Source organism: Anthonomus grandis, chromosome 22 (assembly GCF_022605725.1).
Source record: "Anthonomus grandis grandis chromosome 22, icAntGran1.3, whole genome shotgun sequence".
Classification (NCBI taxonomy): domain Eukaryota; kingdom Metazoa; phylum Arthropoda; class Insecta; order Coleoptera; family Curculionidae; genus Anthonomus; species Anthonomus grandis.
Genome location: NC_065567.1, coordinates 13,170,646 through 13,193,630, shown reverse-complemented (window position 1 = coordinate 13,193,630; position 22,985 = coordinate 13,170,646).

Sequence of the window (22,985 nt, the reverse complement as noted above, 5' to 3'; positions counted from 1 at the left end):
CAATAAAGATTAGAAAAGGAGGATGATAAATGGTATTAAAATATATTCAATATGGGTAGTTGTCAATATAGCCAAAGGGGAAACAAGAGGGCGTCAGAGAGAAAGAGACCATTATGCCTCTTCGTATTGAGCGACTAGCTGTTGCATTTTCATTCAGAAACTTTGGCCTGTTACGCGTTTCGCCCTATACAGAACCGTACTGGAAAAATCTTTGTTTTATTTGTGATTTCAAATATTATTTTTAATAAATTTATTTTATTTAAATCGCGTTTTGTATAAGCCGTTATTAGGGAGTAATATGAACCCAAATTTATTAGAGTTCTTATGAGCCCCAGTTAGGTAATTTTAAGGATAATAGTCGTCGATAGTCGTCGATAATAGTCGATAACTTTTGTAAGCTCTGTCAAGGCGAGAAAGAAATCTCTGAAAATGGCGAACATAAGCCGGATAGAAAAGTGACCCTTTTTACACTTTTTTTAAGTAACTGAACGGTTTTATTTTATAAAACAATATATAGAGATCTCAAAGAAGTCTCCATGCATCAAGTTCCGCATTTCCATTGAGCTTTTACCATATTTTCTTAGTGCTTGACATATTCAACCCTGCATAAAAATACGTATCTTCGCTTTTTAGCATTAGGTTTATCATTTTTTCAATGGAAGAGTATTCCTCGATTTAAAGAAATATGACCCGCAATAGAAAGGCAATTGAAAGCGAATAGTTTCAATCGAGTTAGCTGCATCCGATCGACATTTTACGACGGAAATGCGGTAAATGAATTTCCCTAGACCGTAATATTACATTGAGTAGACTAGGAAAAGTATTACCGACGTAAATGAATACCTAAGGCTTAATTAAAAATACTAGGAATTTTATTGGAGTTTTACAATAAAATTCCTGGTAAAATTCCTAATAAAATATAATAGAGATACAGTTTTTGTCGCACAAAAGCTATATCTCGTTAGTATGAGCATTATACAGTGAATCCGTAATGTAGCAGATAAATTCAATAAAAATTAAATGAATTGTTTCTGAGAAAAATACCCGATCCCGTCGATTTTGATATTTGGTTTAGGGTTTTTCTATGTGGAAATTAAATATACAGGGGACTCAAAAAAAAATTACGTCATTAATATGTTTTTTAAATGGAAACCACCATTTTTTAATACAGAATCAAAACGCATTTTTTTACAAATGAATAGAGGTTACAGAAGCAATTTTGAACGAAAATTATGATAAAATGTAAAATTAAAGAAATATCTATCTAACTTAAATATTCGAATTGAGCATCTTTAACAACCTGACAATAACCAAGGCGATTTAAAAATTCTTTTTGAACGTTGTCAATAACATCAGGAGTAATATTTCTAATTTCCTGGCGTATATGCTCTTTTAAATCAAATTTTATATTTCAGCCTTATCAGAAATATGGTTTCTTTCTAAGTATTGTTTGGCTTAATTCGACTGTGGGAGGTCCAAGCTTAAGGTTATCTGTCTAAGTCCAAGCTTACACAGATAATCTAGTGATCCTGTTAAAAGTAATAAATGAGAAAGCAATCTCAAGAGTACTACCAGAAGTGCTAAATATCATTCTAAAATGGTACAAGAGATGATAATAATGCCATTCACCAGAAAAACGGAATATGGGTGAACTGAAACCACCAATCCTGAGAGGCAAAACAAGCCAATTTGCAACAAAGGCAAAATATCTTCGAGTAACATTAAATAGGACGCTTAACTGAAAGTCGACAAAATAATCAAGAAAGCAAAAAACTGGGCTTATGAAATTGTCGCAGCACTTGCGGCAAGACTTGGAGAATGAAGCCAAAACAGCTGGAGTAGTTATAAGCACAGACCTACGAGCTCTACGGCTCTATGGTATGGTGGAGCAAAGGAACACAACAACTTGCCAAAATAAAACAGCCTTCAAAGGCAGGTTTGCTTGTGCATTACGGAGCGATCAGAACCATCCCGACAGGCCGGCATGGAAGTACTACTTGGACTGTCCCCTCTGCACATATACCTGCAGGGGAAGCCATAAGAACCACTTACAGGCTGTACCATGTAATAAATGCCATCTCGGCAAACAAAGTCTGGATGGAATCAACTAAACTGCTTGAGAAGGTGTGCAATCATAGCACAGTTGAAATGCCATCCAACTGTGGTACTCCCTCCCAGCGCTATTGAAAGGGAGTTCCAGGACCCAAGCATGCAAAGGTTTTCATACCAGACGCAACGAGGAAGATAACAGATACTATAAGAGAACTTAACAGAAAGTAATTAAAAGCCCTAATGGGAATGTATACCTATCACCACATAAATAGGATTACTCACAAGGGTCACAAGGTGCTTCACTCACAGCAAACCTAAACTTACTTAAAACTAAAATCTAATTTAATGAAATTGTAGCATAACATACGGCAGTATAGGTAGATTTAAGTTGGTTGTTTGAAAACTAATTTTTATATCTATTTAATCCTACATATGAAGAATTCTTATTTCAATAAATCATGTAGATAATTTCTCTTTAAAATTTCGTATATTGGAGAGATTCTGAATACATTTACGCGCAAAAGAGGTAAGTAGAATATTAAACTGAAATGAAGAGAAAAAGCTTATGATCTTGCAGCGTCTTAACCACACAGTAAGCTTTAAAGTCATATTAATCATGTAATCTACGGATAGATTCAGGCCTACATGATTATTGTAAGTTGCCTGACGTTGATATATACTCGACAGACCTTGCGTCAAATATAGATACATAGAGCATAGCATAGTCTAAAATATATGAATGAAAAAACTGCAATCAATTTTCTAAAATATCAAAAGTAATAACCTTTGTCCTGAGAACAGAATGAAGTGTGTCGAACGCGTTTGAAAAGAGTGTGTAAATGACGGCAGCCTCACTGCGGGCTTTAATGGATTCAGCAATTGATTGTCTTAGGATATCAATACATTTTTCTATGCATCGCTTCGGAATAAGTTCATGTTGTGCTGGTGATATTTGAGAAAAGACGTGAGAAACTAATAGAGGTAAAAATTGCTATTTCAAAAACTTTGGCAAAATTACAAATAATAGAGATAGGGAGATAATTATCTATTACAGACTTGTCTTTTTTAAACATTGGGCACACTATTGAAAAATTAAAATTGATTTTAATAGTACATAGATACAATCACGAACAAAAAAGCAGGTATTTAGCCTAGATAGTTATCTAGCAGATCTGGCCTAGTAGTTTAAATACAGTGGCTTGAGTTTTTTTATTGCATGCTGAATGTAATAGTTTCTGTAAATTTTTTAATTTACGTTGTGTTGAGTGTTGTTGATAGATTCGGCTATAAAGAGGAAAGTTGGGACATTAGATAACACATATGATGTGTTATGGAAATTTACAAATGTATTTAGAATATCTATTATGATAGAGAGCTCTTCGCGACTATATGACATTAAATTCAAAGCCAGAAGTTTATTTTTTTACTTCTTAGGTAACACCGAAGTCTTTTGGGGACTGTTTTTAATTTGTTTTCTAGCCAGGAAATATATTATTTATAAGATTTGTCTATTTTTAATTTTAGTTATATTTTGTGGATATTTTGTTGATAATGCCGACTTATTTTTGGGATAAATTTATGAAATAGCTTTTATACCTTTGGAATAGAATTTGTCACAAGTAGCATTAATATCAATTTCATTGGACAAAGAGTCTCAGTTTATTTTTTGCATTCGGTGTAAACAGCTTGAAATTTGGTTAGTACTCATTGTTTGGTATTACCAGAATAAGAATTCGATTATGTTTGTTTCTAGTATGGGAAGTTTATAAAATCTAAAAAGCTTATTAGTGGCTAAACTCTTCTAAGTTCTTGCATTAGTATGATAGCTCGCGTAAGAACATATTTTAAAGTCGCTTATTATGTGTATTTGTTTGCCAAACTTTTAAAACTAAGAAGATAATAATTTAAAGACGTTCTCGAGATCGTCTACTGAGAAGAGTGAGGGTCTATGTACCCAACAAAAAAGAAAAATGATGAGTGTTCCAAAGTTACTTTGACACCCACATTATCTTGGGAAATATATGTATGATATCTACTGCCAAGAGCTACATGCATTCAGAGCAAGTTTTTTAATTTAAATTTGTGGCTGCATTATTGGTATTGTTTCCACATAATTTTCCGTATATTTCCGTAGTTGATTGTAGCATACAGTTGTATTAGACGCAACTTAAAAATCAACAAGAACTTTTATTCTACATAAGTGAACTATCAAATTATATTAGCTTTTAAAAATTTACTTTATAGATACTTTCTTTTTTATAGGTACAACAATTTCTTTATTCGACGCATCTTCTTGATTTGAAGCGTAGCATGAGAGAAGTATATCTGAGGGCTGAAACTGAGCTGCCAAGTTTCTGAGCTCAAGTTTTAGAAGCTTTGGCGAGCAGCTATAAATAATTCAATTTCTGTTCTTAAATAAATAATGGAAGGCTCATTTTGAAATTTAAAGAGATTGATAGGCATTTCTTCTCAGGAACTTTCTTCACTCTTGGGTGTAGTTTCCGAAGAGATTGTGCCTCCTAATAGATACTATTTACGATGGCATTACAACTGAAAAAAGTACATCTTGTACTGATATATATAAGAGTATACTGCCGGAGGAATCTTTTCTGAAGGCCTACAGCAGAATTCTTCTAGCAGTAGCCTTCTCTAGTCTTAAATCGTTTACTCTCCATACTGAAGTGTACGCTTATCTAATAAGAAGTAAAGAAAATCAATATTCCGCAGTTTAAAAAAAAATAAAATTTGTTTTGTTAAGCTTAATCGATATAGCATTTCAACATTTTTAAAATAAGATTGTAAACTAAGATTAGGGATGGTTGATTTAAATAAATTGCGTTTTTCATTGTTGATTTACGGAAACTCCTAAATATTGCAGTCATTTATTTTAATTATTAATAAGTAGTACAATTGCTATTTATTTGACATATGCATAGATTTTAAAAAATGAAATAACTCTTAAATAAGTGATTTTTCTACGTGTATGTAAAATCGTTGTTTAATATACAGGGTATCCATTTAATATCGCAGTGCTCGATTGCGGCTAAATCTTGAAACGGAAAAGACCTTTAATAAGGGGAATGTTACTTGAGTTAGAGGGGCTACTTTTTAAAATTAGTTTAGTTGATACAGGGTGTACAAAAAAAAAGTGGTACATAATTTGAACTTTTTTTTAAAATGGAACCACCTATTTTTTTTCTGAAATAAGAGTTTCATTTGACTGTCTCTTTAATCCTAAATTTTTTTTGCCCTAAAATGCGACGTTGTCTAGTTATTAACAATTTAAAGAAATTTTCACGAAAATCAATGTTTCACTCAAATTTTAATATTTACCAGTATTTGCCACCGACGTTTTTTATCTTTTTTAAAAATTTATGTATGGTCCTTGCCTAAGTTCATTTTATCTTATGAAATTCCAAAATTTATTTATTTTTATACGGGGTGATCAAAATCGATACTCAAACACCCTATATCTAGTAACTCGTTTTGATAGATCATTTTTTGATCTTCAATTTGATACCAATAAATTTGCCTTTATCTCTAACCATTATCTCAAAACTTGTGATTCTTGTAATTAATTCTCAAGTAAAACCATTTATTTTTACTTGAGAATTAATTAGGGCATACTGGAAGTGTAGAGTACAAAATACAAACTAGAACAGAAACAGTTTTAAATGAAGAAATCAAATTGGCATTTATCAAGTCGGTTGTAGAAAAACCGAAAATTAGAGTAGAGACAAATACAGATTCATCAAAGGATTCATCAGGATTCATCAAAAACATTAACAACATTATAAATAAGTTTTATCACAAAAATTACTCAAAATGTCTAGCGTTTTTCTTCAAACACAACCCTGGGTGCAAAAGATCTTCAAACTGTACTAAGCGTAAAAGACGTAATACGTCTAAAAGACTCTTGTATGCGCTCCATCATATCTTCCTTAGTAGATTTCCACACTTCCCCATAAGAAGAAATCCAGAAGCGTTAATTCCGGTGACCTAGAAGGCCATCCAGTGGGGCATATCCAGTATAAAATTATGAAATATCATATCCTTCTAATCCATCTATTACCAAATTGGTGTCTGATATGTTTCCTGACACCCCAAACATTGATGCTCCATCTGTGTTGAACATTATTGATAAAAACTCGATGGAGATTGTCGGTGTCGTAAAAATAAAAGTTATGTCGGTTCACAAAATCATTTCTGTGGAACCTACCTTCATTACTGAAGGGCACATAAATCTTGTTTCCTGCTGCTTTATTTTGTGCCCATTGACAAAAAATTATTCTTTTTTTAAAATCATTTTCGGCAAGTGCTTGATAGGGGTCATATTTGTTTTTCTTGGGCTATTTTCCCACGGACGATTCCGATATTTCTAAGTTCTTATTTATGCGTCTTACACTAAATTCCGGTGTTGCAACAACCGTTATTATTACCAATTGGTTTTCTTCATTTAAAACTGTTTTCGTTTCAGTTTCCGTTTTGTACTCTACGCTTCCAGTACGCTCGAACTTCGTCAACACTCTCATCAGGATATCCGTTGATAGGACATTTTTACTAATAAACCCTTGAAGCCAAAAAACAGTTCCCAAGGCATTCACCGATAACGTAAATAATTTACTCATTCTCGCTGAGAGTAATTCATTTTGACACAAATCCACTTAACATAAATGATAACAGTTAAACATTATAATTGACGTCACACAACAAAGAATAAATGAATTATGGCCAACTTTTTACTTGTAAGAAAAAAATTCCAATTTTTAAACAAGATAGCATCAGGGGTTAATATTATTTGTCTCTACTACTATTATTTTATTGTGGTTATTATCTTACTAAAAAGTGTTCGAAATAGAATTGAACAGAGTGACAAAGTGCTTGTTTTTGTTTTTTTCCGTCGTAATGCCCAGGAACAATATGTCACTCTTCCTTTAAGAACAAATTTTAAGAAAACGGTTAACGATAAAAGGAAACTTGTTAGTATCAAATTAAAGATCAAAGAATATTCGATCAAAACGAGTTACTAGATACAAGGTGTTCCATTTAAAAAAATAATTGAATTAAAAATATCAAGATTTGAGTAACGTTTTGATCACCCTATATAAAAAAAAAATTGAATTTCGAAAGATTAGAAGATTTGAACTTAGCCAAGGACTCAGATAGATAGGACTCATAGATTTTTCAGAAAGATAAAAAACGTCGGTGGTCAATATTTATATTTAAGTGAAACAGTAATTTTCGTGAAAATTTGTTTAAATTGTTAATAACTAGGCAACATCGCATTTTAGGTAAACACTGTTTTTGGGTTAAAAAAGGAGTCACATTAGACTCCCATTTCGGAAAAAGATATAGAAAAAAAAATTCAAATTATGTACCACACTTTTTTGGAACACCCTGTATCAACTAAACTATTTTAAAAAGTAGCCCCTCTAACTCAATTAACATTTCGTAATTAGTTTATATCTAGTTAAGGAAAATTAATTAGGCGAAAAAAATTGCTATTAATATTTTTTGCGTTTAGTGTTTCTTAATTAGGAAAAGAAATACTTGAAACCTCAAGTAAAAAATATTGGAAAAAGAATTCTGGAATGAGAAAACTCAATTTGCTTATCACAGTCTTGACAGGTGGAAGAATTACCTTAATTAAATATGTTTAATTGCTTTTTTCTGGCGTCAGTCCCAGGATCGTATTTAGAAGATTGAATTTTAATCAATATGCACATGATAATTTTGAGAAATTCGCATTCTTCGAATCTGTAGTTTGTGTTTTATTTCATGAAAGCTTATTACATACATATAATATAATCTAGCTGATCAGATGCATGCAGTATATTTGTTTTTTAACTTACCAACGATTTTTTTAAATTTTATTAAATATATATACATATTTACGTTTTCATTAAAATATTATTATAATCTGCATTGCTGCAGGCAAGAATGGAACTACCCTTTTTTTCTTCTCCAATTTATTCCTTAAAGACAGATAGAAAACGTAGACAAAAGTAGAATAGATAATAGTTTGAATGCCGACTATTCAAATACCAGTAAAGTTTTCTGTAGTTAACTGCTATGGACTAAAGTTCCTCCTGCGTTTTCTTGGTCAGTGGGTCGATCTAGCCCTGAAAGCGGCAGAGATGGGATTATAGGTTCTTACGGCCCTAGATCTATTGTGGCTCACTCCTAGGTGTTTATACCTCCTTAATCAAGTCCGCCCTTTTTGAGAGGTCAATAATTTGACTGGGTGAAGCATTCTTAATGTCTTCCGTCTTAGGTAAGGCATTGCCTAAGATGGTCTGCCTGTTTCTCTCTAGTGCCGGACATCTGCATAGGACGTACACTCTCGTCTTCATCCATGCATAGCCTGCATTCGACGATTTCCGCAAAACCAATCCTATTTAAGTGGTGACGCAGTCTGCAGTGGCCGGTATATAGTACCATTAGGGCTTTTAGGTGTTTCCTTTTGAGTTCCCTTATGGTATCACCTTCCTTGTACGTCCATTATGAAAGCCATCGCATGGTTGTGTCCTAGTAATCCCTTTTAGTAGCATTTTGCTTTGTTGTGCAACAGGTTTGAGATTTTGTGTTTTGCCTTATTGTAGGATATGCCCAATGCTGGTTCTGGACCTATCAGGTTAGACTCCTTTTTTGGCTAGCTTGTCAGCCGCCAAACATTACCTGTAAGCCCAACATATCACGGGCATACATTTCCTGTAAGCCCAACATGTCACGGAATCCATGTTTTGAGTAATTTTGTTCCCTTCCCCAAGCAGTCTGAGCTCGTTTTTGCAGCTCCATTCTGGTAAAAAGCCAGTTTTTCTTTAGATGATCAAACTGGGGGTTCTGGCCCAGCGTTTTCTCCAAAGTGATCAAGAAATTCGGACCCGGGGAAGAGTGTTTGTGCTGGGACTTTAAGCGTCTCTCGTCTGATTTGTGTAAAAGGTTGTGTAAAGGTAAAGGGCGTTTTATTAACTCCAGCTCTTGTTCACGTTCCCTTGCAAGCACTTTTCAGATCCTTGCACTGCAAGGCATTTCATTGACGTCCTCGCGGAACTTTCTCCATGAGTCCGTCTTAGCTTTACTTATAGCCTTATTGTAGTCAGTTAACAGCCGTACTTGGCTCCCAGTTGTTATTGGTTTTGGCACGGTTGAAGAGTTTGCGTACTTCAGACCGCATTTTGTTAAGATTATTATTCCACCAAGGTGTGCCGCGATTATCCCGATTCACCTTTAGTGGACAGTTTTTATGATATGTTGGTACAATAGAATCAGTCATGTAATTTAGTTAATCATGATTCTTAATAGTTTTGTCACAGGATAGTAAGTTCCTCTGTAGGGTCGCTTTATATCCGGCCCAGTCAGCACTTCTCTCGTTCTTGTACTCAACTATTGGTCTGTTAGCGATAGCAATGTCAAACCGTATGTATCTGTGATCTGAGCACGATGACTCCGATGACACAACCTAGTTCCTGAATTTGCTGCCGATATAGTTTGAACTAATAGTTAGATCTAGTACCTTTTAGAGTCCTTATTGGAGTTTCTGCAGCCTCTTTAAGCCATTTGGCAGTTTCGCCGTCTGGATAAGTGAGTTGTAGCCACTCAGGTTTGTGCGAGCAGCCGTAGAACTCCACTTGTGGGTCACCCTCAGGCAGAGACTAAACAGCCCTAAATATGACTGACCCTTCTTTGTAAAGCAGTCAGCTGACCAGCGAGCAGAACAGTCACCGGGTGCTCGGAGTGGACAATCCCAACTCGCGTGCCTTTAGCGACTGCTCCGCACGACGGCATGCCTTCGCTCTCTCTATAGGACGTTTCGCCTCTTTCCCTGGGGTGCTGCCTTCAGAGCTGTTGCTTTGAGAGACGCTTGCCACTGTCGGAGGTTAAGTTAGACTTATCCCCCTCGACTTTTTAAGGACGATGATAAGGGCAGTTTCATAGTCCTTGCCTTCGGTCCTAAGCCTAACTAGGCGTTTGCGTTGCGCATCGTTAACTTTCTTCCTGAGGGTAGTCGGTGCAACTCTGGTGTTCTTATATTCCCAAAGACGCCACGCTCACCCCCCCCCCTTAAGACTCCCGGCGTTGTAAGCCCCCGGGGAGCGTCCCGCCACTCCTCGCTGGTCCTCAACCCCCAATCTGTATCAGGAGGTACCCCGCAGTCTTGATAGACCGTTGTGTAACCCGTCGCTCCCAACTCCTCGAAGGTAAGTACTAAAGTTGCATAGCTGCAATTTTCTATAACATAAATCCAAAATTACTGTGACGAGGAATACTTTTATTAATGTTTGTTTCAGTGACGAGTGTAATTTTTGTTTATATAAACACGTTACCGACAAAACTGTCGAATATCCAAACAAATTTATAGGACACTGATGTCCATAGGTGATAGGCAGCGCAAGTGCCGACAGCATATTTCTTGTAAAAAAAATTACTAGTTGAAACTTGATTGGTACCAACTCTATTAAAAATGCTTATCTATACTTGGTGCCTCAATTAATTTTATTTTGGTTAATGTATAATTTATGTTTTGCTTTATGGTGTCTTTTTTTTAGGATGATCTATGATGATGACTACAGATGATGTCGTGACATGCAAGAATCAGAAAAACGTTTTGGGTCGAGATCGGAATTGCAAGAAATAGTAACTTTTCGGCTTCTAAAGTCTAACATTAAAAACAAATTAAAAGATAAGTACTCAACAATATTGGTCGCTCGGTTTTTTTTGGATGCTGAAGAATATTTAATAATGCAAATTTTGATTTCCCTGTAGTTTCAATAGACTTTGTAATGGCTGTAAAAGTATATTTTGTTGAAAAAGCAGTTCCTATTCCAGCGTTTAAGAGTAATCTTCCTCATTACGGGTAGACATTATCTTACTTATTGCGTTATAAAAATGTATCTCCACGAATGGGTTCTAATATCATTTAGAGTTCGAGAAGAAGTTTTCGAAAATAATTAAACGACTAAATAGAAAATATAGGACTCCCTATAGAAAACTACAAAATATTCTACATTTAAAAATGAGGAATTATGAGGAGCGAAATTTAAGTGACAATCCAGGCAATAAAATCTTGATTAGTAAAAGTATCAAGTATATTTTGCGGCAGTTAGATAAAAAATGTCATCTCTACCTATGTCGTATACATTATATCTATGAGACGATCATCTCTGGACTACATGGACAGAAAATGGCACCGATAAAACTCTGTATAATTACTCTAAAGAAAAATGATTTGGATGTGTGAATAGAATAGAAACATTTCTTCTGTTCTACAAATCTAATGCATCCCGTTTAGGAAAAATATAGCACCGAAGGAAACTAAGCTTCTTGTGTAATACAGCTTCAATCAATGTATTTTAGAAGACAGAAGATCGCACGGAGAGTAAAATGATAAAGTAAAATGATGATTATATAATTGAAAAAATGATAAAAACAAGAAAGATTTGTTGCGATATCCCGTAAGATAGGAAGCAAAAAAAAAAGTTTTTCTGCTTATTGGCTTTTTTAGGGCAGAGTAACCAGAAAACTAGAAAAAAGCTTGTGTGAGAGCGAATTCCATAAAACGAGTTTTACTAATGTTGATTGATAGTAAGCTAAAATCCAACCATTTATATTTATTGCATTGACTCCTGTTACTTAAATATACATGGGATATACATTTATAAAAAAATAATCAGATATACATATCGAATAATAATGTATTGTTTTACTATTCAATTTTACTTTTCAAATTCAAATTATACCCCTTTAGAATTAAAAAAAGGTATTTCCTTACTACATGATAACATCAAAACCAATAGTTATGGGGCAATTTATGTATACTAGTATCATTAATATTGTATTAGTTCGGTCCTGGTTCTAATTGAAGAAGAAGGCACGGCCCCGTCTCAACTAAATTTGACCCGATTTCATTCAGTTATAGTATTCGGCAGGAAAGGAGGGGCGGTGCAAATAAAATGGGGCGATTCCAGATCGATTCTCTCTTACCATTCACGAGGAAGCGAGTAGGATTTGCTGTTTTCCGGAGTCTGCTGTAAAAGTGTTTTACGGGTTTTTAAATTAAATTACGCAATATGTTTTGCTAGATTAATATATTCAATTAACTGAAATTCATAATATTTATCACTAACAATAAAAATTATGTAAATATAAATTTCGAAAATATTAGTACGAAAGATGTTTACAAGCTACTGCTTATACTGCGAATAAATAGCCGATAATACATAAAAACACTTTGTATGACATATGCATCCCGTAGAAGCTTCTTACTACCTATCTAAATGGGACCTTAACAATCTTAATCCTTAAATTAGATACAAAAAAAATTAATTAAAAATAAACAAAAAGTACATATTGTGTTAATATACAATAACTGAAATATTAAAGAAGCAAGGAGGAGTGAGCGGGATGCAGTAACCAAGGGGCTGAGTGGAAAAAGCGACACATCACAAGTAAGCACAAAATAAAATAATATAAGAGTAACACAAAAATTATATCACACAGAAATATTTGGAAAATTACCAAGTATAAGACTTGACCCATTCCACACTGTAATATAATTTCTAGACTTATCAAGATTATTTAAATTATGAATCCAAAAGGACTTTTTTCATGTATGTTATAAACATTGTAGGTGAACCATCGTTAACACAAACTGGCAACTTATTCCACACGTGAAGTTCTACATATTGATAAGATTTTTTTTTAATTTGATGTTCTGTTCTGTGACCAGAAATTCTAAATACAGATCCATCTGTTAGGATATTTTTGATCGAGATATTCCCTGACAGGTCTGGAAAAGTGAGGAGGGGTACCATCCTGCATGAAAATCATGCGTCTTCGTAATCGCAATGGAAGATCTTCCAAAAACTCGATAAGCTTATTTCGTCAAAAAATCTAAATAGAGTTCGCCTTTAAATTCGGTGGTAACTCTGTTGATCTCAAAAAGTAATTATTAATTCTAGCACACCAAACATTTATTTTGAACTCATGCTGGAAGTGACGTTCTGTTTTAAAATTAGGGTGTTTAATATTCTAATCATGTTTATTTCGGAAATTAAAAACGCACATTCCAGTCGATTCGTCACAAAACAAAATCTTTAAGAAAAATGGGTCATCAGCTGGTTGCTTGTGACTGTTTCTGGTACTAGGTACATGACATAAAAAAATAAATCTCTTAAGTGACATTGTTTTAATTATTTTGTATACTAAATTGTTCATATTTCATTTCTTTCAATTGATATTATTTAGAATATGAATTATGTAATCCCTATAGGGTATATTAAAAGAAAATCCTATATAACAATGTTGCAAGTTTTGTACTCTGTTTGATGGAGCCACATTTACAGAATCATGGTATGGATCACCATAATCTATTAGTGAGAGTAAAAATGAATCACACAATAAAGTTTTTATATTAGATATTAAATAACAGACTTTTTAATCGACAGCAAGCCATTTAAGTTTAATATTATGATAGGGGATAAGTACTAGAATTGAAAGAAAAACTAAAACCTTACTTGAAAAAAAATTTACTTGTACTTATAGGTACTTTTACAATTATTTATTTATTTATTTACGGGATGTCGCCATTCTAAACAAAATTACAAAATAAATTATATCCTAACCCTAAATGTATTTTATTATTCTGCCATCAACAAGTATATAAATATGTAGCAGCTCAACATATACAAATAAGATAAAACTTCCAATAACTTAACCAAAAACTTCCAAAAAAAAATATAAAGCAACTAAAAACATACCATTAAAATAATCAAAATACGAAAAGTAAAAGCAATCAAATTTATTTGATACTTAACACACGTACTCAACTCACTCAGACACCTTTTAAGTTTTGAAGCCTTTAAATCCACTAAGTCAAAAGCCTGATTAAATCTATTTCCCAACATGTGGAGTCGATTAATTGGAGAAAATTTACCATAGTTTGTATGGTGATATTCAACCAGAAAAAAGGATATCTCTCTAAGGACTCTGGTATTGCATCTAAAGTTTATCCGCGATAACAATTCAGGGCAATCAATAAATCAACTTGTGAAGAAATATCATATCACACCTAGTTCGATAGTCCTCAAGAGAAGTCATATTTAGCCTTGACTTAAGTTCCAATAAAGACTCATCTCGTACATTTAATCGCCAGGCACAAGTCCTGAGAAATTTATTTTGGACCTTATCAAGACTGTAAATATGGTTAGCATAATAAGGGGACCAGACTATGGAAGAATAAGACATGATACTACGAATAAGTGTAAGATATAAAACTCTGAAGGCAGGTACTGAAAAGTCTTGAGTATTTCTAGTTATAAAACCAAGAGTACGAAGGGCTTTACTAGACAAACTATCTATATGGAGTATGAAAGTCAGGGAACTGTTAAACAACACCCCTAAATCTTTAATTAGCGATACTCTTGAAAGTATATTATCATTTATGTGGTAGTCAAATGGGACAACTTTTCTAGATTTAGTAAAAGAAATGATAAAACACTTATCCTTATTAAGATGTAAGCCATTAGAGACAGACCAATTATATAGAGAATCTATGTCTGATTGTATCATCAGGCAATCATACAAGTTTAAAATATGTAAAAATAGCTTCAGGTCGTCTGCAAATAATATGAATTTGATAATACTAAAAATATCGTTAATAAATAAATTAAAGAGTAGAGGCCCCAAATGCGACCCCTGAGGCACCCCTGAAGTAACCAAAATAGGAACTGAAAGTGAACCCCTTACATTAACAAATTATATCCTTTTATGTAGGTAACTATTTAGCCAAGAAAGAAACCACTTAGGCAAACCATAGCAACTTAATTTAAAAATGAGCAATGAGTGGATGACTATGTCAAAGGCCTTTGAGAAATCAGTATAGATGGAGTCGACCTGATGACCCTTCTCGAAAGCCCTGACAATGAAGTCATGATATAGTACAAGGTTTGTAGAGGTAGATTTACCCTGCCTAAACCCATGTTGCTCGTTGATCAAGAGACCTCTACAATGCCAAGTAAGATATTTGTTCAGGATAAGCTCAAAAAGCTTAGGGATAGCAGATAACATAACAATGGGCCTGTAATTTTTTATATCATCCCTGTCACCATTTTTGAATACAGGAGTTATAAAGCTGTCACGCCATTTCTCAGGGAAGGTTTGTAATTTTAAAGACAAATGAAATAATGTACACAAAGGTCTAGACAAACTATAAACACATCTTTTTAGGAAATAGGTAGGAACATTATCAGGACCATAACTCATTTTGTCCTTAAGACCAAATATAGATTCAAAAACCTCAGACAGGGTGAACTAGATAAAAGGCATGCCGACAGAATTTGCTACTGGAAAATTAAAGTTACTGAGATCAACCTCATCAGAGTGATAAACACTAGAAAAATAGGTAGAAAATAAGTTTGCAATATCCTCCCCCGAATCTGCTAAAATATCATTTAAATGCATAGCATTTGGGATACCATGACTTTTATTAAGGGAGTTAATATGATTCCAAAATTGTGTGGTGTGAGATTGAATTGACTCATTTAAGGTAGCAATGTAAGATCTATAGCATTGCTCAGTATGAACTTTACATTTAGTTTTAAAATCTCCACGTTTTATTTCAAATGATATGTTACAAGAAATATATTTTACACAACTTTTATATTTAGTTTATGGTTTTTAAAGGAGAAATTCCCTTTTAATTTTGAATTTTTTTCTGCCTTAGTTATATCTGATATGCTGAACGGAATATAAATCTGTGAATCGTCCGCAAATTGTTGCAACTTTAAATGTGTGCGTGTGTATGTGTGTGTTATCATGTAAACTGTTTCAGACCAAACAGTTAACAGCTGAAACTTTGAGTGATTAAGGCTTTTATTTATGTCAGCAAACCAAAGAGAAAAGAGCGCATGACCCTGAATAGAGCTTTACGGCACACCTTCTATAATGCTTGAGTACACATATCTACTATCTTTCGTGGTCGCAAGACCATGCCTAAAACAGTGAAGGGTCCCTTATATAAGACTCAAAAAATTTCATAATCTGGTCCGGAAAATCAAAATAGTTTAATTTGACTAAAAGCATTTGACACCATAGCCATCGATGGTGCTAAATGCTTTACTGAAGTCTAACAGTGCTAGACATATCATAGTTTTCTTCAGTTCTTATATCAATTAAAATGCTTATATGGTTGGTTATCATATATACTTGTTATACGATAGCAGGTGAAAAAAAATGCAGGCAAAATACTAATTAGCTGAAGATCTCTTATATATTCAGAGCAAGAATTTTTCGACACAGGTTTAAGTATTAATTTTTTCCACTTATTCAAAAATTTATTTTCTATAATGAAACTTTTTAGAGAATTTAGCAGAGGTCGTAAACAAAAAGCGTTGCTTTAAATTTTATCAGTACCTTCGCGTTTGTCCCTATATTATTTAAAATTTTAATAATTTCTTTATTTCTTTATTATTTCGTCTATCTGAATTTAAGTAAATTTTTTTCATAAGATGTGGCATTTTAAATTCAAATTCAAAACTTTTTATTTGTCCTTAAAATATATATAAATATTGAAATACCATAGAAAAATTATTATTTAAATCCAGAGGCCTGAAAAACAGAAACAGAATCAATGCTAAGGTTCTGTTTTTTTTTATATTTGGTTTAAACTTTGTCCTTTTTACCGACATTTATTTAAAATAGTAATTTTTATAGATTAATCCTATATTTAATGAAATTACTTAATTTTTTATAGTACGCTAAGCTTGTCATCATTATTTGTTTTACGTATCTTTTTATATTCTGATCTTTGACAAATAATATTTCGGTATTTATGTTTGATTATCGTTTATTATTAGCAAAGGGGTAGAAAAAAATCCCTGTATTTTCCGAGAGATTTTAAATAAAATTTTTAAAAGTTGGAAGAATAAGAGTAAAAAATGTTAAATCTATAACCCATTTCGTATTCCAATTCCGGACTACGATATTCATTACTAGGTTTCGCTTAAATGGTATTTGTTGTTTTTACTAAATCTTAGATTCAATTGCTTCAATTTTTTTTTAAGGTAAGTTGAGAAATGCACAACAGTTGCAGTTTCACAATACGAAAGGAAATAAAGAAGCCAAAAATGGGCCTTTTCTAGAAACACAAAAGAATTATATTTATAGAAATATAATAGCGCCGTTTATAATAATAATAATATTGCAACCTAATTTTATGGTGTATAGTTAGTTGCAATCTAATATACCGATTTTTTTTTAGTAAGAGAATAATTTTGCTCTTCAAATGTAAACCGTTTTATTTAATTTCCTCGCTCAGCCGGTGCAATAACGATGCATAATACTGTTAGCCTAAAAACACACGAGGCTGTTTGCAAGCGGTTTGCGCCGCGACGGCGGCCGGTGGACCGCCGCTCGACCTAAAACACACGCGACGGCTTTCGCAACTACGAACGGCACGAAAAATTACAAGATCAGTTTGATGTTGCCAAGCTTTGCGTATAGTTCACAGTTTTTTATTTATCGTGAGCAAAATGGACTCCGACAGTGAAGATGATTTTTTATTTTTGTTGGCGGCATCTAGCTGAAGACATAATTAAAGCCTGTTGTGTTCTTCATAATTTTGTAAGAGTCAGAGATGGAAACCGTAGCGATGACATTGAAGCAGGAACAACGCATGACGATTTGACAGTTGATTCATTTAGCAGAGGGAATCCAAGAGCATTAAATGGCCGAGATAAATTTGCAAATTATTTTGTTAATATTTATCCACTAGAGTGGCAAAACGAATCAATATAAACTATATGTATATTATATCATTATTATTAAAATAAACGTACCTACTTATAGCATATAATATGTACATACTTATATTTTTTTTTCCTCAACAGAAGCAGCTGCGCTTAGAAATTCTGTAGTAACTTCTTCCCATGCCTGTTTTTTTTTATTCTGGTTGAATAATTATCATCACGCATATCCCAAATCGCTGGCCTCAATTGAACCTCAGTAATTAATTTTTCTATGTTGAATCCCTGGTTTCCATAATAAATGAACAATTTTCAACACTGCACAAAAAAAAACGCACCAAAAAGCCCTACGTGTGGTTTGCAACACAGAAGATAAGTAAATGATGTGCCGCGGTAGTGCCGCTAAAGCAATAAAAACCAAGCGGTGTGCCGGCGGCCCATGGTATCGAGCAGGGTACGCGCGACGGACGCCGCGTTTTATGGGATTAGGCGGCGCCGTCTGTTTCAAAGCTCACAAGTCCCATAAACGAGACGTCGAGCTCGACCACGGCGCGACAACCGTCGCGGCGCAAACCGCTTGCAAACCGCCTCGTGTGTTTCCACACTTATCGTCGTTCCTTTCTCTCAGTAATTGACAAAAATGATGTCCATTCCAAAAGACTGTGGAATTCTTTCGCTGTAAAGCCTTTAAAACGAAAATATTTAAGAATCACCACTCGAAACTTACTTTTCTGCATTGTTATATACAAACAAAAGTTGTTAACTTTAATTGACAATAAAAAATGGCACCTCGTAACGACATTTATGACAAAAAAAAATGTAACTAATAGTACTGCCAACCAAAAAACATTATTCTTCGATGCTACGTGCGCTATCTTTTATATTTTCTAATGACTTATTGAACGACTCTCGAATATAAATTAGTAAGGGTTAATATACCGTTTGATTCATATACTTTCCAGACCTTTTCTCTATAACCCTTTTCTTAAAATAGGTCTACTTATTTTAAGTTGTAATTTAAACAGGCCATTACTGTATTTAGACTGCCCTAAATAAGTAATAGCATTAATAATTCATGACACAATAAGTGAATAGTATGCGTGTATGATAAGGAATTTGTTGGTAATATTTTTCCAATTTTCTTATTAGGAATATATTTTTAGTCATTACTTACCGTATAATCTACATGGGAGGATCAGGATAGCAATGGTTCAAGTACCACACCAAGAAACTTTATGCTTTCATGTTTGTTATTTCTTGTATAATAATTAAAACCAGTGATTCAGTGATTTTACTTTTACGATAACCATTAAATTCATGTTCACCAACATTTAACCACTTTACTTAAATATCCCAAAATTCATTATTCACCAAATTATTACTTTTATCCGATTGTTAAATGTCCCAGTAACGACAACGTACTGATATTGAATGATATACAATCGTTCGATATGCCAAAAGGTGAGCAACACATTATTCACAAACCGTAGCCAAAATGCTACCAAAATCATTATCATAAGGCATGAGATTGAGACAGCAATCTCCAATCTAGACCACTTGACGATAACACACTTTGTACTGAGGGGTGCAATGGACACCAAAACGCGAGGGTCCTCTCCAGATACAAAGCCTTGTTAAATACAACGAGCTCTGCAATGGTCCCAGACCAGCTCAGTATCTTAACAAGAAACAATAAACAATCGTCACAACAACACAAGCAAGACAAGCAATAATCGGTCATTAAAACATTTCATTAATCACATTTTTAATTAAGAAGGTAAAATATCCTAAGATCCTCCACTGGATCTACTCGCGCATTGTGAGACCTCTTCTCACATACGGGGCTATCGTTTGGTGGCCATGTACAGAGAAAGCGAAAATTCGTGCTTAACTGGACAGAGTCGAACGTCTTGCATGTCTCAGCATAACGGGTTCCATGCGGACGGTGCCAACTAGAGCGCTTGAGACTCTGCTGAGCCTTCCGCCTCTGGACCTCTTGTGCAAATCGAGGCAATGAGGACTGCGTACAGGCTATTCGTCATCGGCGAACTACGTGCTGGCGAGACCGGTCACGCAAAAATTTGGTCACAAGCCATACAGGAATGTTCTCTCCTTCTGATAGGCAGTAACTGCATGGCTCCAGTGACTGTGGACTGCGAGGGATTCGTGACGCACATTGCAGGCAGAGAGGAGTGGCAGCATTCCAACAGACCTGCATTGCTAAATAGGGGGACCATCTGGTACACAGATGGCTCCAGAATGAATAACAGAGCGGGATCAGGGCTTTGTGGTGGGATCCCACATACCAGTAGGGCATACTCGCTGGGGGAGCACGCCACTGTCTTCCAGACCGAAGTATTCGCTGTATTAAAATGCGGACAGAAAATCCTAAGCTGCGGACACCGCAATACAGTCGTATCAATATGCTCGGACAGCAGAGCTGCCATTAAGACTATTACGGCCGTAAAGGTAAGCTCCAAGCTTGTACTAGAGTGCATAAAAGTCCTGAAAAAACTGGTGCAGGTTGGCTGCAGGATCCAGCTCGTCTGGATACCTGGCTAAAATCTGCTACGCCTAAAAATACGCGAAATTCGGCTAGTGACAGGTCTTTTAACCGGTCACTGGCACTTTAGAAGCCATCTCCATACTATCGGTATTGCGGACAACCCGGAATGCCAATGGTGCTGTGAGGAGGATGAAACCGTTGACCATGTAGTCGGGGAGTGCCCAGCACTCACGCGCGCCAGGTTCAAATACTTGGGTATTTGAACACTCGGTACACGGTACACTCGGTACACTCGGTCACTCGGTACACTTTCAGTGTACCGAGTGACTTCCGAAGTCCTTCAGACCAGAGAGCCTTATCGGTTTCTTTAAGGCCGTTGGGCTCTGGTAACCCCCGGTGGGGCATGACGGGTCCATCAGGAGACCTATATGCACAACTGCCTTGGCAGCCCACTGTTTCGATAATTCATAATTCAATTCAAGGTAAAATATCGGTGTAAGCAATAAGATAGAAACAAGCATACTCTGTGAAAACACTCACCCTTTCTTGTAGTAAAACACTACACCAAACCAACACAGCTTATTTTACGTCGCAACACCCTTTATTGTTTTTATTAAATAACTTCACTCTTTGGTGACCAAAACTCAAATGAATTTTATAAACCAAATATTTATCTCAGACTCTTTTATCGAAACCCATAAAAATAATTCCCGAAGGGAAACGCTAAGTGTAAACCGTATTTGGTTACTTTCGGTACCGCTGAGCTAGCTTTAGTTTTGTAAATATCCTGGCCCTCTTTTCGGTCAGACCGATAAATTTCATCTTAATGACTAAGAAAAATATTTCAATTCTTTAGAAAATAAACAGGGTCTTACACTTGCAAGCTAAATTTCCTTATAGCACGTTTAGGCGAAGACTATTTATCTCAGACTCTACTACTACTTATGCACAATTTTATATCTTGTATACTCTTATAAATCGTAAAAAAATTTCAACTTGCCGACGAACTACTTCATATCTTAAGTAAAGGGTACTTTCATATTATAAACCCAATCCTTTAACTCGTTTGACAATTTACTCACATGATATCATGCACGAAATATCTACACTTAATAAAAATTTTTTTGAATGAAAAAAAAAGATATATTTTATTAGGTGATAATTTTATATTTGAAAGCAAAATCCTAGATTATTAACCTCAACTTTCCAGTCGTTAATATTGTATGTATATCAAACTAAGCTCTATTCGGGATTGTGGACAAAAACACTGGGCGCAGTCTAATAGAAAATCTACTCATTTATTAAAAAATGTTTTTCTTAAGGCTTCCGAAAAAGTGCTTTAATTTCAGTTTTATTTTTATTGTATCATCCCTTTATATTTTTCCTGTATTAAACGTTTCAATCAATTGAATACCTAGAGTAAAGATTAATTTTATGTTAAGCAAATGCTTTTCTAAAAGCCTTATTGACAACCCAATAGAGAAGATTTGATTTCGAAGACTTCCAATGAAACAGGATGCAACTTTTAAAGAAAAAACTGACTTTGCTTGAATAATTATAAGTAATACATTATATATGATAGATTACATTATATGACATTATACATGTAATAGACTACATTATATATAGGATCGATCATTGGTTGGCAAGAAAATAAGGGGGTGTTTCAATATCTCTTCTCGGGTAGTGTTATAATAATATCCTCTTCAGAATCTCAATTCTATAGTCTGAGTAGAATTCAAATACTGTTTCCCAACTTCTTAATAAGAGAGGCTTTCTGCCCTTCATTTATATACACGTCTGGACAACTCAGGTGTGGGGTGCGAAAATCAATATGTTAACTTGCAATAACAACTATGTTACACGTTAAAAAAAGAGCGATAGCTTTTATCCTAATATATTTTTTCTGCTACTTACTAGAGTTTGACTGAAATTGAACATAGAGAAGGCCGATCGGCGAGAGAGGAATGGCAGGAATTTACTTACGATGGGGGCGTCCGATCAATCGATCGTCAGAGTTGAATCGTGTATAGTCTTCAACGCAAAAAATATTTTTGCTCTCAGGGGTCATCGCAAGTGGGGGATCGACGAATCAGTGAAGTCATTATCTGTTGCATGTTAATGCGTAAATATCCAAGAAAGAAATGGTACAGTTGTGGATATGTATATCAAAAAAATGTGGTAAGCATAATCACATTCTCAATCAGGGAAAAATTTTGTACTAAAGAATTACAAAATGTTGGTTATATCGGAGTGAAAGTTTACGACCATGTTTCAGCTAATATAAAACCATTAAACGAAATGAAACAATTTTAAAGAAAATTCTCTGTAAAAAATTATGTTATATTATGGATGATTATTTGAATGATGAAAATGTATGTTTATTACCGTAATTTTGTTTGTTATTTAGATACTGTTTTTTCATTAGGTGTTTTACTTTACACATCTGGTCACATCTCAATATATCAGCTTTAGTGTAATATTTCATATTAAATGATCAGTCAAAAGCAAAATAGCGGGTATTGAATGATTTGCCTGCTTCAGTTTTAGTTAGCAGACGCCTAAGGGTATTGAGAGGAAAAATTCCATTTACCTACGAACCACCCAACTAGTCTCTAAAATTTATTATATATATAAATATAGAAAATGTATTTTTTAGTTATACCATCATAATTACTTATTAA